The sequence below is a fragment of the Stomoxys calcitrans genome, chromosome 1 (genome assembly GCF_963082655.1).
Source record: "Stomoxys calcitrans chromosome 1, idStoCalc2.1, whole genome shotgun sequence".
Lineage (NCBI taxonomy): Eukaryota > Metazoa > Arthropoda > Insecta > Diptera > Muscidae > Stomoxys > Stomoxys calcitrans.
In genome coordinates this window covers 121,217,783-121,235,302 of record NC_081552.1, presented here as the reverse complement: position 1 = coordinate 121,235,302, position 17,520 = coordinate 121,217,783, and the positions used below count along the sequence as shown (strand labels likewise).

The window sequence follows — 17,520 nt, the reverse complement described above, 5'->3', positions numbered from 1 at the left end:
CAAGACCAACTCACTGAGTGGCCGCCCATCCCCCAAAACACCACCCAAGCCGGTCATGTTTGCCGACTATGGAAATATGGGGCTCATATTATTGGTATTTGGGAGTAGACTACGTATCTGATACCAACATTAGGGACCAACTGTATAGGGGACGTCCCATCACCGTAACAACCCCCAAATAGGATGTATTTGCTCACCAAGCCAATTTGGGTCTTAAAGAAAGTGGAACTAAATATTTATAGTAGTTTGTAGGGCCAATACCCCAAACCGGACATATTTGCTGATTTTTGCAATAAGGAGTTTAAATGAGATTAGAAAATGAATTTGATATCCAATTTTGAAGCCAATGCCAATATGAAGTTCAAATAAATCATATATATTGTAGATATATGAGAATAAAGCACTTTGCTGATATATTTTCCGGGCTTAGTGTTTGGGCGACCACCCCAATTCCCAAAACACCCCTAAATCGGGCATATTTACGGACCATGTCAATACGGAGCGTAAATGAAGGGTATTGGACGATAGAGCAAGAATTGATACCCACTTTTGGCACAAATTTTCTGGAGGTCTACCCCTTTCCCAAAATACCTGACAAACAGAAATTTTTTACTGACCATCGCAATATGGGGCTCAAATAAAGGAATTTGGGAGTAGAATACGAATTTGATATCCAAATGTAGTACCATGTATCTAGGGCAGCACCCCATCCTCAAAACACCCCCCAAAGGGTAAACATTTTTAACCATGACAATATGTGGCTCAAATGAAAGGCATTTTAGATTAGAAAACAAATTTGGTAACCTATTTTGGGGCTATGTGTTTGGGGGACGCCTCAACCTGTAAACTCCTCTAAACCAATGGCAATATGGGGTTTAAATAAATGGCATTTGAGAGAGGAGCACGATGCTGATATTTTTTCTGGACCAAGTGTCTCACCTACGAAAACATCCCTAAATCCGACATCATGAGAATATCGGGCTGAAATAAAGTATTTTAAGAATGAAGTACACCTTACATGCAAACTTAAATTCGTAGACCAATAAAGATCATATGGGATTCAGATAAAGGCACTATATTGTTAAACTGTCTGTCGAGCGATATACTATTTTCGTAGCTTTTAGTGAAATACCATTCACTAAAAGCTCCTTAATTGTCGAAAATTAATATCCAAAGAAAACTTTTGCTGAATATAAAGTAAAAAAGGCGCAGCGGAGCGGGCCCTGTTCAGCTATTTTTTTCAATAAAAATAGTTCCGAAAGAATAACTTTTGTAAATTGCTCAAAGATATAATTCAATATGACTTTTCTCTTAATTGTGGCTTACTTACTTTACTTGAATTTTTTTCGGTAGAAAAATTTTAAACTATTTTGCAAATAAATACTTATAGATTTAACTCGTTTTGAAATACTCATATACATGTTAAAATAGGCTACATATGTATTATATAAGGCTCAAAAACTCTCAAAATTAATAAGTAAAATCGTGCTTAGTTCGACCGAGCCGAATCTTATATACCCTCCACCATGGATCGCAATTGTCGAGTTCTTTTTCCGTCATCTCTTCTTAGGCAAAAAAAGAATAAAAGAAAAGATTTGCTCTGCTATTAGAGCGATATCCACATATGATCATTCGGACCACAATTAAATTACATGTTGTAGACCTGTGTAAAATGTCAGCCAATTCGAATAAGAATTGCACACTTTGGGGGCTCAAGAAGTAAAATAGAGAGATCGTATTATATGGGAGCTGTATCAGTGTTGATGGTTACGAGGGGATCTGTCGTACAAAATTTCAGGCAAATCGGATAATAATTGCGACGTCTACAGGCTCAGAAGTCAAGATCGCTGATCAGTTTATATGGCAGCTATATCAGGTTATAAACTTATTTGAACCTTATTTAACACAATTGTTGAAAGTCACAATAAAATATGTCATTCAAAATTTCATCCAAGTCGGATAGGAATTGCGCCCTATAGAAGCTCAAGAAGTCAAGTCCCCAGATCGGTTTGTATGACAGCTATACCAGGTTATTGACCAATTTGAACCTAATTTAGGACAGTTGTTGGATGTCATAGCCAAACAAGTCGAGCAAAATTTCATTCCAATCGGATAAGAAGTGCCCCCTCTAGAGGCTCAAGAAGTCAAAACCCAAGATCAGTTTATAGGGAAGCTATATCAAAACATGGACCGATATCGCCCATTTACAATCCCAACCGACGAACACTAATAAGAAGTATTTGTGCAAAATTTCAAGTGGCTAGCTTTACTCCTTCAGAAGTTAGCGTGCTTTCGACAGACGGACGCACGGACATGGCTAGATCGACATAAAATGTCACGACGATCAAGAATATATATATCTTATGGGGTCTCAGACGAATACTTCGAACAGTTACAAACAGAATGACGAAATTAGTATACCCCCATTCTACGGTGAAGGGTATAATAATAACTTATTTTTAGGCATCGTTTCTAATAACTTTTTTTTGTTTGTTTTGTTATTATATCCAACAACTGTGCCAAGTATGGTTCAAAACGGTTCATAACCTGATATAGCTGCCATATAAACCGATCTTGTGTCTTGACTTCTTGAGCCTCTAGAGGTCGCAATTCTTATCCGATTGGAATGGAATTTCGCACGACGTGTTTTGTTATAATACTCAACAACTGTGCCAAGTATGGTTTAAATCGGTCCATAACCTGATCTAGCTGCCATATAAACCGATCTTGGGTCTTGACTTCTTGAGCCTCTAGAGGGCACAATTCTTATCCGATTTGAATGAGTTTTTGCACGAAGTATTTCGTCATGATATCCAACAAATGTGCCAAGTATGGTTGAAATCGGTCCTTAACCTTCTTGAGCTTCTAGAGGGCGCAATTCCTATCCGATTTGGCTGAAATTTTGCATGACGTATTTTATTTTTACTTTCAACAGCTGTGTCAAATAAGGTTCAAATCGGTTCATAACCTGATATAGCTGCCATATAAACCGATCTGGGATCTTGACTTCTTGACCCCTAGAGGTCGCAATTATTATCCGATATGCCTGAAATTTTTTGCGACGGATCCTCTCATGACCATCAACAAACGTGTTTATTATATTCTGAATCGGTCTATAGCCCGATACAGATCCCATATAAATCGTTCTCTCTATCTTACTTCGTGAGCCCCAATGGGCGCAATTCTTATACGAATTGGCTGATATTTTACACAGGTCTCCAACATATAATTTAATTGTGGTCCGAACCGGACCATATCTTGATATCGTTTTAATAGCAGAGCAACTCTTTTCTTATATCTTTTTTAGCCTAAGAAGAGATGCCAGGAAAACAACTCGATAAATGCGATCCATGGTGGAGGGTATATAAGATTCGGCCCGGCCGAACTTAGCACGCTTTTACTTGTTATCATTTCCAAGGTTATAATAATGATTTTTTTATTACAAATAAGTGCATATTCTTGAGCTTCATCGAATGTTGTATGTAATGACATTTGTACTATCGGTATAACAGATGGTATTCCTGTTGATAACTCGTTATATTTTAGCAGCTAGTGAATCTAAGGATAATGAGTCATCCATTATTTTACATGCCAAAAATAATGACATGTACTTACCAAGTTTTTGCTGGGGTATGAATCATAGCAGGCCTTGTATCATAGTTGACTATGTATCATAGCAGGCTTTGTTTGTATGCATCATCGTAGCCATAGTTTATAAGTAACAAAGAAACCTTTGCAATGTTGCGTTTTCTGTTACGGTAATATTTGAATTTTGTTCTCCCATTTTAGTTTCAATAAAACTTTCATTCCATTCACATTAAACATTTGTACGTGCTCACATTATTTCAAAAGTATAAGGATGGGCCCAGAACGCATCAACTGCGCGACTTACGAAGTTGTTAAACTGATACGTGGAAAAATTCAGATTGAAGCATTGCCAATAAAGAATATTGCATGGAAATATGTGAATGGAACTTTTCCGAAACCAACGGCACCATCAGACAAAGTAGCTGAATGGAAATCTGAGGATGGCATGACCTAATCGGATTTGATTTTTTCGATTGCTCCGATTGAATTGAAGCAGATCAAAACTGAAAGATGATTGGGTTAAATTACATGGAATTTATCAATCTAAAGGTCCTGCTCGCAAAGCAATGTTGCTGAAATCTTTAATTTTGCTAAAAATGCAGAATGGAGGGGATGTCAGACACCACATAAGAAAGTTTTTTGACATTGTGGACAAGATTAATGAAATGGAGCTGAATATTATCGAATAGCATACCGGATGAATACGAAACATTCAGCATAGCTAATGAGACTCAACAGAAACTGACATATCCAAAAAGGTTAAAGGTAAAACTTCTGAAAGAATTCGAGGCCAGGAAAAGAAATGAATAAGAAGAACAGACAGACGCAATGATTGTGAAGAAGCCTGCGAGGAATTTAAAGAAGAAAAGTAAAAGTATCAAGCCAAATGGTGAGACGTTTAAGTTAACATGGCTTATGATTACAAGATGAAGAATGGAAATAAGAACGCCAATGGAGAAGGTAAGAACCATGAGTCATCCAACAATGCTCAAGTAGCGATGCTTGCAAGGAGTGAGAGGAACCAATGGTGTTTGGATTCGGAAACATCACATATGTGCTCTGGTGAAGATACATTTTTTGGAAAGGTATACACCAACAACTAACACCTTACATCTACCCAATAACGAGTCTACGAGAATTGAAGGAAGAGGTGATGTTGTTTTCAAGTCCAAAGGTGGTTGCAGGGCAAGATAAGAAGGTGTTATATACGTTCCTGATTTACGGTATAATTTGTTATCTGAAGTAAAAATGACGGACCATGGTTTTGAAGTTAGATTTTGCAAGAAAGCTGCTGTGGTTATGTATCCAAAGACGAATGTGCAATGCATGAAAGCTACAAGGGACAAAGATTTATACTACGTCGAAGAAGTATACGAAGAAAATTGCCGAAGTGAGGAAGCAAACAATCTGCGTTTGGTCAGCTCAACTAAAACGACTTGAAAGAAATCATCAGAAAGGAAAAGATAATTGGCATTAACTATAAAACTGATGTAAATTTGGAGATGTGCGATACATGTGTAAGAGGAAAGCTGTCCCAAAGACCATTTCCCAGATCTGAGGCAAAATCAACAGAACTGCTATAGCTGATACACACCGACGTATGTGGTCCGATGAGGGTGAATTCATTTGCAGGAAGTAGATCTTTTCGGCTTTCATTGACGGAAAATATATATCCTGAAAAAGAAAAACGAGGTAGCAGAGAAGTTCAAGGAAGTCAAGAAATTTGCCGGAAAAAGAAATGGACGTAAGATAAAGCAATTCGATGTGATAACGGCACGGAATATGCCAACAGTTTCCAGAATTACTTAAAGGAAGAAGGTGGTAAACATGAATTTATGGTAGAATACACCCCACAGCAAAATGGAATCGCCGAAAGTATGACCCGAACGCTGGTGGAAGTGGCCCATTGTATGATGATACAATCCGGCCTAGCTCCAAGTTTCTGGACAGAAGCGTTACCCACAGCAAAAAACCTACATAATAGATGTCCATCAAGAAGTCCAAATGGAGAAGGCCCATTCCAAATGTGGACAGGGAGTATACCTGTGGTGAGCTGTTTTCACAAGTTTGGTACAACAGTATATACAGCGGTCAAAAAAAGTATTCATCATTCAATGTTTTTTTTTTAATAAGTCTACAAAAGACAATTGGAATAAAAACATATTAAACTAATGATGCAGTAGTGCTTGTGTGATATATATGTACACAATTTCATTGTTTTTAAAGAAAAAAATAGTATTTATTGGAACAAAAAGGGCCATTTTACAGCTGAACACAAAAAATTAAACAAAAAAAGTATTCATCATTGCAAAAAAACAAAAAAATAAATAACATAATTTAAAAAAATTAATACTTTGTTATTCGACCACCGCGTCTTATAACTTCTTTTAAACGGTTTGACATCGATTGGACTAATTTAGCGGTTATATTTTGGTCTATATTAGTCCATTCCTCCATTATCACCTGTTGCATTTGACTCTTGCTCGAAAAATTGCGCGTTCTCAATTTGCGTTCGAGATGTTCCCAAAGATGTTCAATTGGGTTCAAGTCGGGACTTTGAGGAGGAGTTTTAATGACTTTGGGGCAGTTATACAGCATCCACATCTTGGTATTTAAAGCAGAATGTTTGGGGTCATTATCTTGATAATATTGAAAGTTATTACCAAGCCCAAGTTTTACAGCACTATCTTTTAAATTCCTCTTTAAAATGTCAATGTAATACTTATGATCCATTACTCCATTAATAATTTCAAGATTTCCCGCTCCTGAAGCCGCCATACACCCCCAAACCATTAAACCACCTCCACCATGTTTTACAGTAGCAACTGTGTTTCGTTCTTCAAGCTCTGTATTTGGTTTTCTGTACACTATGACCTTTCCATCGCACCCAAAAAGATTAAACTTGCTCTCGTCTGCAAAAATTACTGTTTTCCAAAATGATTCGGGCTGTTTTACATACATTTTTGCGAAGTTTAGCCTTTTCACTCGGTTTATTTTATTTATAAAGGGCTTCTTACGTGCAGTTCTTCCTCTGTAACTATGCCTTTTGAGTGTATTTCGAATTGTTTGTGTAGTAACTTCCTTCCCTAAATATTCCATAGTGTTTTTACGAAGAATGGTCGCATTTGTCTTCGGAGTTTTCTGAACTTGCCGCACTAGCCAACGCACATCTCCAACTGGTAGTGCTTTTGGTCGACCAGATCTTGGTTTATTGTCAACAGTTTTCGTTTCTGTCCACTTTCTGATGATGGATTGTATAGTAGATCGTGGTCTATTTAATATTTCACTGATAGTTTTTTGAGTTAAACCATTCCTGTGGTGTTTTATTATCAAAACTTTTACCTCATCAGAAACCTCGTTTTGCTTACGACCCATTTTGACAAAAACTATATTTTCAATGAAATTAAATATTTGCTGTCAAGGGCAAAGCCTCCTTTACTAAATAAAACAGAAAAGGGGGATTCCCAAATAATATTTGATGATGAATACTTTTTTTGTTCTGTTTTTGGTGTTATTATATAAAATTGCATTTTTTGCGCTAATTAAATTTATTTTTTGAATTTATTTTAAAACATATTACGAAAAATAAACTATTGCATAAAACTGCATTATTTGTTTACTTTAAATTTTCTTCAATTACCCAAAATAAGTGAATTTATTATCAATTTTGCTAATGATGAATACTTTTTTTGACCGCTGTATGCTTGAAAAGTTGAAACGCCATAGCCAATTTGAATCGAAATCAAGCTAATGTATTTAAATTGGATATTTTGCAAAATCGAAACCTTATAGATTATGGGATCCGAAAGCCCGTAAAGTTGTGTGTTTCAAGATATATGATTTGCAAATGCGTATGGATCTAAAAATAACTACTCTGATTTCATTGACAATAACTCACTACCGCAGCGCAGTGGTCAACATGTCAGCCTATGACGCTGAATATCCGGGTTCGAACCCTGACGAGAACTTCAGAAAAAAAATTTAGCGGTGATTATCGCCTTCTAATGTTACCGATATTTGTGAGGTACTAGGTCATGAAAAAATTCTCCTCAAAGAGGATTCGTTCTGTGGCATGCCGTTCGGACTCGGCTATAAAAAGGAGGTCCCTTATCATTGAGCTTAAACTTGAATCAGAATGCCGTCATTGATGTGTGAGAAGTTTGCCCCTGTTCTTTAACGGAATGTTTGTGAGTAAATATGCATTTACATGATTCACCTCAGAATGAAATAGTCGAGCTCCAGAATCTCCAGAAAAGGTGGTGCCAATAGTAGATACTATTCAGGATGACATCATTTAAGTCCAAAATGAAACCGACACAGAAGATATTGAACATTCTTCTACTAACGATGATGGTGAAGAATTTCATGCTCCACAACCAACGAAAAAAGTTCCTGGAAGAGCGAAGAAACTGCTTACTGGAAGGGGAGATACCACTGAAAATTGAACAAAGATGTTCGAGCCGCTGAATATGAAGATGAAAAGCAAGAAGTAAATGTCGCGAATATGATAGACGACAGTGAACAATTAATCGCCGTAGAAGCATTGAGAGGTTCAGAAGCCGCAGATCGGAAAAATGCTATGAGATCAGAGTATCAAGCACCTCAAAAGAATAGAACTTTATTGGAAAGTACGAAGTAGTCACAACCATTATTTGTATTGCAACACTGTGTTCTCTATTCCCTTTTGTGTATATTAGTTTTTACTATTCCTTTTTGATATTTCATTCTTTATTGTATTCGCTATTACATTGTACTCATATTCAAATTTACCAGTCAGTCTGGAATAAACTACAAATGAATTAACAACAGGTTATGGGCCCAGGCTCCGTTTTCAAGAAGACGCGTAAAGAATTAAATCGATTTTTAATTGCGAAGAGTACGGTTATGAAAAATAAATATGTCGGGCAACGTAATACGGATTGAGCCTTTAAATTCCCAGAATTACGATACATGGAAATTGCAAATTCGTGCAATTCTTATAAAAAATGACTTGTGGGCATATGTCAGTGGCGCATCACAATGCCCGTTAGCTGAAGCTGCCGAAATCGAGAAATGGAAGATCGCCGACCAGAAAGCTAGCGCGGATATTTTGTTATCAATGGCACCATCGGAATTGGGGCTCATATCCGAGTGTAAAACATCTAGGGATATATGGCTGAAATTGGAGTCCACATTCCAGTCGAAGGGGCCTGCCAGGAAGGCAACGTTACTAAAGCGTGTTGCTTTGGCACGTATGAAGGAGGGTGAGAGTGCTCGCGATCATATGAACGAATTCTTCGACGCAGTGACCAAACTCAAAGAAATCAATGTAACCATCGGAGATGATTTACTGGCCATTTTGCTTCTGTACAGCTTGCCAGACTCGTTCGAGACATTTCGATGTGCATTGGAGACAAGGGATGCACTGCCAACGCCCGATGTGTTGAGAGTGAAAATACTCGAAGAGGACCAATCACGTAAAGCAAAAACAGAACGAGATGAGCAAAATGCAATGTATGTAAGGCCAAAGAAAAACAACGTCAACGGAAAATTTGAAAGAGTGGCGAGAGAGGATAAAGTCGAAAATGCAAAGGCACAAAAGCAAAGGCAAAAACAGGGTTGTTTCAAATGTGGAAGATTTGGGCATTATGCCAGAAACTGCAGATCAAACGCAAACCATGCTGAGGAGAGCGAGGGCAGAAAAGAGAAGTCGCTGTTTAATTGTGTTGATGTGACATTAAATTGTTTTGACATCTCTAGCGAATGGTGTTTGGATAGCGGCTGCACCTCTCATATGAGCGCATACAAAGAAGGGTTTGTTAAAATGAAAAGCATAAGGAAAAGCTTATGTTTGGCAAACGGTGAGATGAGCGAAATATCTGGTATTGGTGACGTCAAAATAAAAGTTGCTAACAAAGGGCAAATGCAACCTTTTATAATAAGAGACGTAATGTATGTTAAAGATTTACGCACCAATTTGCTGTCCATCTCAAAACTGACGAATAAGGGATACCAGGTGCACTTCCATAGGGATGAAGCCTTTATAATGGACGGTAAAAATGAAGTTTGCAGAGCAACTCGTAAAGGTAATCTTTACTTTATAAACTCGATTGACTCTGTTAATTCAGCTGAAGAGAAAATAGGTGAGATCGACCTGTGGCACCAGAAATTAGGCCATCTTAATGAACATGATTTGAAATTGCTTGCCGATACTAAGGGCGCACATGGGATTGAAATCAAGAAAGGCCAACGATTGTCAACATGTGCGGTGTGCTTGAGTGAGAAACAGACACGAAATAGTTTCAGCAGTCGAGGTGATAATCGTACCAGTGAATTATTGGAAGTGGTTCATAGTGATGTCTGTGGCCCCATGAGAGTTAATTCACATTCGAACGCAAGGTACTTTGTCACTTTCATCGACGACTATTCTCGATACTGTGAAGTCCATTTCTTGAAGCAGAAATCTGACGTGCTGGGTGCTTTTAAGAAATTTAAGAGTTCATCGGAACTATTAACTGGCAAAAAGATTAAATTTCTCCAATCGGATAACGGCACCGAATATCTAAATAAAGAATTCGATGATTACCTGGAAAAGGCCGGCATTAGACGAAGGTTGACGGCACCTCATACGCCGCAACAAAATGGCGTGTCGGAGAGGAAAAACCGGACGTTGCTAGAGATGGCTAGGTGCATGATGAAACAGGCAGGAGTACCTCCGGTATTTTGGGCGGAGGCCGTAAACACCGCTAATTATTTAAGAAATCGATGTCCCACTAGATCATTGAATGGAAAATTACCAATAAAAATTTGGACAGGTAAGACTCCATCGATTAAACACTTGAGAACTTTTGGCACCCGGGCATACGTTTTGATCAAGGATAAGACGAATGGGAAATTGGATTCGCGTTCTGATGAATGTATTTTGGTGGGTTACTCTGAAGAGGCGAAAGCATATCGTTTGTGGTCGCCAAAGAAACGTCATGTAATTATTAGCCGTGACGTCAAGTTTACAGAAGACTTTTATGGAGAAGCGTTTGAGCCAATAATCAGAGAAGACTTGGAGCCACAATACGAGTATGAAATGCCAATAGGAGAACAGGAGTACCCGGAACAGCGAGAACGACAGTCCCAGACATCATCTCAAAACGCGAATGATACATTTCAGACCCAGAACACAAATGCTGACGCCATAGAGGATAGTGAAGAGGACATGGATGATTTCGAGGGGTTTGAAGATTGCGAATTCATTAATGCCGTTTTTAACGACGAACCTACTACCTGTGGCGAGGCGATGAATTCCCCAGATGGTCTCAAATGGCGACTGGCAATTGAAGACGAATTTTTAGCACAGATATTAAATGGTACTTGGGAAATTACCGAACAACCAGATGACAAGAAGGTGATTGCCAATAGATTCGTTTTTCGCACTAAAATGGACGATAAGAAGAAAGCTCGTCTAGTCGCAAAAGGGTGCTCCCAACGGCCAGGGGAGGATTTTTCGGACACCTACTCACCCGTCGTTCGATCGTCGACCATTCGACTAATGTCTGCTGTAGCTGTCGAAAATGACCTGGAAATCCATCAGATGGATTTTGTGACAGCATACCTGAATGGAGATCTTAAGGAAAGAGTCTTCATGCATGTACCTGATTATTTGGAGGAAGTCTTGCACAAATTGTCACGAGGAGAAACGGTTGGAACAAGCAAGGAGAAGAATCAGAAAGCCGTTGAAATTGCGGAAGCGTGGCTCAGGAATTTGAAGAAATATAAAAATCCAGTATGCAGACTCGTCAAGGCAATATATGGTCTACGACAATCAGGCCTACTTGGTACCAGAAACTGAGTCACAGATTACAACAACTTGGATTAATACCATCGAAACAGGACCCTTGCTTATTCATAAACAGGAAAGGTGAAAAGATCACGCTAGTCACTGTTTACGTTGATGATTTATTAATAGCCACGGACGATAAGGAACAGCTATGCCACATAAAGAAGTCTTTGGCAGAATCCTTTGAGATGAAGGACCTTGGGAGGGTCAGCAGATGTTTGGGCATAGAATTTGACCAGGATTTGGAGAATGGTCAAATGTCATTAAAGCAGAAGGAATATACCGAATCCGTTCTTGCACGTTTCAACATGCAAAATTGCAAACCGGTTGTGACACCTTTAGAACAACAATGTAAATTGGATAAGCCTTTAGAACCTGATGCGACAATAATGCGAAAACATCCCTACCAAAGCTTGATCGGTGCCCTTATGTATTTAGCAGTCAGCACTCGGCCTGATATAGCGTACGCCGTAAATTTCTTAAGCCAGTTTAATTCGAATTACAATACTGAACATTGGAAGGCCGCCAAGAGGGTATTACGCTATCTTAAAGGGACGATCGATCATGGACTAAAGTATACCAAAAGCAACATTCAATTGTATGCGGTTGTGGACGCTGATTGGGGTTCCAATCTCTCCGATAGACGCTCCTACTCAGGATTTGCCTTCATAATGTCTTCCGGAGCAATCAGTTGGGAAGCTCGAAAACAGAGGACCGTGGCTTTATCGAGCACAGAAGCAGAGCTCCTTGCTATTACAGAGGCTTCAAAGGAGGCCTTGTATCTTCGACGAATCTTTGAGGAAATCAGACTGCCGAAAAACTGCATTACGATCTTCAACGACAGTCAGAGTGCCCAGAAATTGATACAAAGCGTCGGATACCACTCTCGTACCAAGCATATCGACGTCCGACATCAGTTTTTGCAACAGTACCGAAATTCTGGTTATATTAAATTGGAGTACAAGAGGACCGAAGATATGACAGCTGACGTACTCACGAAGGGCCTTGGTTCCAGTAAGCATCAACAACATATTCGAGAACTGGGCGTGGCCGAGATTCTATAGAGGACGTCCTACTTCGAGGGGAGGTGTTGGAAAGTACGAAGTAGTCACAACCATTATTTGTATTGCAACACTGTGTTCTCTATTCCCTTTTGTGTATATTAGTTTTTACTATTCCTTTTTGATATTTCATTCTTTATTGTATTCGCTATTACATTGTACTCATATTCAAATTTACCAGTCAGTCTGGAATAAACTACAAATGAATTAACAACAAACTTGGACAGTTGTAAATCTTGCTAAAGGACACAACATGGTTGATTGCAAATGGGTATTGAGAAAGAAGTATACAGCTGAAGAAAAGGTTGAGCGCTATAATGCTGGACTGGTAGTTAAATGTTTTACTCAAATTCCAGGTGTGGATTTCCACGAAACATTTGCAACCGTTGCATGTATTGGGTATGTCCGTTAAATAATGGCTTTAGTGGCAGAATTTAAGCTCAACCAACTTGATTTTGTAACGGCGTATCTTAATGGTGAAATCGAAGAGACTATTTACATTAAGCTGCCAAAAGAACTCAAACATATTCCTTGCGAAAATAAATGCACGAGTATAGAGGAGAAAAAGTGTGATGATTACGAATACCACTTTATGGTCTAAAGCAATCAGGTCGACAATGGTATAAGAAACCGGATGAGAATCTACGGAAACTGAACTTGAAACCATTGGACTGCGATCCGTGTATCTACATGTCAAAGAATAGGAAAGACATCACCCTAGAAGCAATAAGTGCAAAAAATATTGAAAGCAATTGGAATCAAATGAAATTGGAATTCGCAAAATCTTTTGAGATGAAACACTTGGGTAGACTGAATATATGTTTCGGAATAGAATTTCGCCAAAATCCAGAAACCAGAGGAATAGGTTAGGATTCGATATGATGGATCGAAACTGCTAAGTATTCCTTTAAATAGTTATTTAGAACTATCTATAAATATGTGCCCTAACCAAATAATTTGTAGCAAACTGCCATATATATCCCGAAATTTCGCGCATCTAGAAAGAAAAATTGAAGCACGCAGAAAAAATTAAAATATATAAGGGAAATTGTTTTATTGGCCAACAATTTTACAATTAGGAGGTATAAAAGCTCAAAAATCCAAATCAAATGGCTATTAACTAAATATGGCTATTAACTAAATAAAGCATGAAATATATTGCTTAAAAACATATAAATTTTTTATTTAATGACCCTAGGCTTCGAAAAAAAAAAGAAGGAAAATTGTCGTTTCCATTATGAGCCTCTCTTTTTTTCGGAGACATGGCCTGTAAAGAGTATTATAAACAAACAAGTAAGGGCGTGCTAAGTTCGGCCGGGCCGAATCTTATATACCCTCCACCGTTGATCGCATTTGTCGAGTTCTATGCGCGGTATCTCTTTTTAGACAAACATAGAATATTGAATAAGAACTGTTATGCTATTGGACCTATATCAAGTTATCGTCCGATTCGGACCATAAATGAATGCTGAACATTGCAGAAGTTATTGTATAATATTTCAGTTCATCCGGATAAGAATTGTGCCTTGTAGGGGCTCAAGAAACAAAATCGGGAGATAGGTTTATATGGGAGCTGTATGAAGCTATTTGTCGATTCAGACTACATAAGACACGTATGTTGAAGGTCATGAGAGAAGCCGGATGAGAATTGCGCCCTTTAGAGGTTCAAGAAGTCAAGATCCCAGATCGGTTTATTTGGCAGCTATGCCAGATTATAAACCGATTTGAATCATACTTAGCACAGTAGTTGGAAGTGATACCAAAACACTACTTGCAAAATTTCAGTTAAATCGGACGAGAATTGCGCCCTCTAAGGGCTCAAGAAGTCAAGATCCAAGATCGGTTTATATGGCAGCTATACCAGATTATAAACCGATTTGAACCATACTTAGCACAGTAGTTGGAAGTGATACCAAAACACTACTTGCAAAATTTCAGTTAAATCGGACGGGAATTTTAATTTTAATTTAACCGATTTAAACCATATTTAGCGGGGTTGTTGCAAGTACTACCAAAACACCACGTGCAAAATTTCAGTTAAATTGAACCAGAATTGCGCCCTCTAGAGGCTCAAGAAGTCAAGACCCAAAATCGGTTTATATGGCAGCTGTATTAAAACATGGAGCGATAAAAACCATACTTAGCGTAGTTGTTGGAAGTGATACCAAAACACTACGTGCAAAATTTCAATAAAATCGGATAATAATTGCGCCTTCTAGAGGCTCAAGAAGTCAAGACTCAAGATCGGTTTATATGGCAGCTATATCAAAACATGGACCGATTTGGCCCATTTACAATACCAACGTATACTAATAAAAATTATTTGTGCAAAATTTCAAGCGGCTAGTTTTACTCCTTCGAAAGTTGGCGTGCTTTCGACAGACGGACGGACGGACAGACGGATGGGCGGACGGACATGGCTAGATCGACTTAAAATGTCATGACGATCAAAAATATATAAACTTTATGGGGTCTTAGACACAAGACACCTGGGCTTGATATACTACAGATAAAGCCCGACTATTTGATACGCATTGAATCGAATCCTCAATTCAGAAAGGCCGATGGGATATTGGATATGAAATACGACTGGGCAAGGCGTAAAAGTCTCAATGAAAAACCAAAGAAGACTTTAATCTGCCTGTTCAGAAGGAAGACGACGATGAGCCAATCTGACGCATCACATTTCCTCAACAGAACGATTTCGATATCTGACAAGGTCGAATGCTCTGGAATGATCTTGGACCGAAACTGTAAAAAACAATGTACAATGCGATATTGTTCGGTTGCAGACCGAAGGGTTCTCTGTTGCTATTACAAATAGAGTTTTCTCTGTCTTACTTTAAATAAGGTTTTTTTGTTTTTCTATTTATATTAACAAGTAAAAGCGTGCTAAGTTCGGCCGGGCCGAATCTTATATACCCTCCACCATGGAGCGCATTTGTCGAGTTCTTTTCCCGACATCTTTTCTTAGGCAAAATATGATCTAAGAAAGGATTTGCTCTGCTATTAGAGCGATAACAAGATATGATCCGGTTTGGACCACAATTAAATTATATGTTGGAGACCTGTGTAAAATGTCAGCCAATTCGAATAAAAATTGCGCCCATTGGGGGCTCAAGAAGTAAAATAGAGAGATCGATTTATATGGGAGCTGTATCGGGCTATAGACCGATTCAGACCATAATAAACACGTATGTTGATGGTCATGAGAGGATCCGTTGTACAAAATTTCAGGCAAATCGGATAATAAAATTTCATTCCAATCGGGTACGAATTGCGCTCTCTAGAGGCTCAAGAACTCAAGACCCAAGATCGGTTTATATGGCAGCTATACCAGGTTATGAAACGATTTAAACCATACTTACCACAGTTGTTAGAAGTGATACTAAAACACTATGTGCAAAATTTTAGTCAAATCGGTTTAGAATTGTGCCCTCTAGAGGCTCAAGAAGTCAAGACCCAAGATCGGTTTATATGGCAGTTATGTCAAAACATGGACCGATATGGCCCATTTACAATACCAACTAATAAAAAGTATTTGTGCAAAATTTCAAGCGTGCTTTCGATAGACAGACGGACGGACGGACAGATGGACGATCGACATAAAATGTCGCGACGATCAAGAATATACTTTATGGGGTCTCAGACGAATATTTCGAGTTGTTACAAACAGAATGACGAAATTAGTATACCCCCCATCCTATGGTGGAGGTGTTGCAATTGTTATCCGAAAGTTTGAACGAATTGTTTTGCTATAACTTCGAACAACCGATCCAATAAAGACCTAATATATTTATGACCTAATATACTTTACTTACTTTAGTTGGCCATTACAGAACATGTATTCCTCTAGATTTCCATGCGCCTCGATCTCTTGCACTCCTCCTTCAATCTCTGACACCAACATTCAAGATACGTTACTCCACTGGGTCACTAAATTGGTGTTATGGTAGCTTTCAAAAGAATTCGCTGCAAATGAATCGTAATAAATACCAATTTTAGCTATAAGCATACAATACCACCGTTGTCCAAGTCAATACATTCTCTAATGGATAATAAACTATTAAAAAAAGATAATCTTCTATATATATATAACAAGTAAGAGCTTGCTAAGTTCGTCCGGGCCGAATCTTATATACCCTCCATCATTAATATTTCAGTCTATTCGGATAAGAATTGCGCCTTGCTCAAGAAGCAAAATCGGAAGATCGTTTTAATGTGGGCGCTGTATCAAGCTATAGATCGATTCAGACCATACTTCACATGTATGTTGAAGGTCATGGGAGAAACCGTTTTGGATAGAAACTGCTCCAAATTGGATAGTAACTGCGCCCTCTAGAGGCTCAAGAAGTCAAGATCCCAGATCGGTTTATATGGCAGCCAGGGACGTAGACAGTGGGGGGAGGGGAGTTCCCCCCACCCAAAATGATTTTGAAATTTATTCTCAACAAGAAAATTTGTTCTCAACAAAAAATTTCTGAAACACTTTTTTAAAATGAAAAAATTTGGTAATTATAATATTCTAAATTTTGTTGAATCCAGGGTGGCCTTAAAATTATTTTACTTAAAGGCGAAATTGTTATAAAATTCTTAGCAAAACTACAATACAATTTTAATTAAATTTTTTCTGTACAAATTTTAACAAAATTTTTCTAAGGACAAAATGTCAACGCAACATTCTCTAACACCAAAATTTTTTCAAAAAAAAAAAAATATTTTAAATGAACTTCAAGACAAAATTTTTATAAAAAAAAATTCAATAAAAGAAGACTAAATTTTAATGATTTCATCCTCGAGATTATTTTTAAAAGCCAAAATTTAATTGTTTCATTCATTTTCATTTTTATACCCTCCACCATAGGATGGGGGTATACTAATTTCGTCATTCTGTTTGTAACTACTCGAAATATTCGTCTGAGACCCCATAAAGTATATATATTCTTGATCGACGTGACATTTTATGTCGATCTAGCCAAGTCCGTCCGTCTGTCCGTCCGTCCGACTTTCCGTCCGTCTGTCTGTCTGTCGAAAGCACGCTAACTTCCGAAGGAGTATAGC

General features: G+C 38.1%; 1 protein-coding gene across 5 annotated transcripts in view; it reads right to left on the bottom strand.

Annotated features, from left to right (window-relative positions):
• The window catches only part of LOC106093497 (tyramine/octopamine receptor), a 559,402-nt gene that overhangs the window by 392,407 nt on the left and 149,475 nt on the right, over positions 1-17,520 (bottom strand). For 3 of the 5 annotated variants that reach the window (XM_059360301.1, XM_059360300.1, XM_059360303.1), the window contains one exon: positions 16,281-16,431. The exons of the other annotated variants lie outside the window; for them this stretch is intronic. The gene's annotated coding sequence lies outside the window, so the exon portion shown is untranslated. The remainder of the gene's footprint in view (positions 1-16,280; positions 16,432-17,520) is intronic. 5 annotated transcript variants of the gene reach the window in all.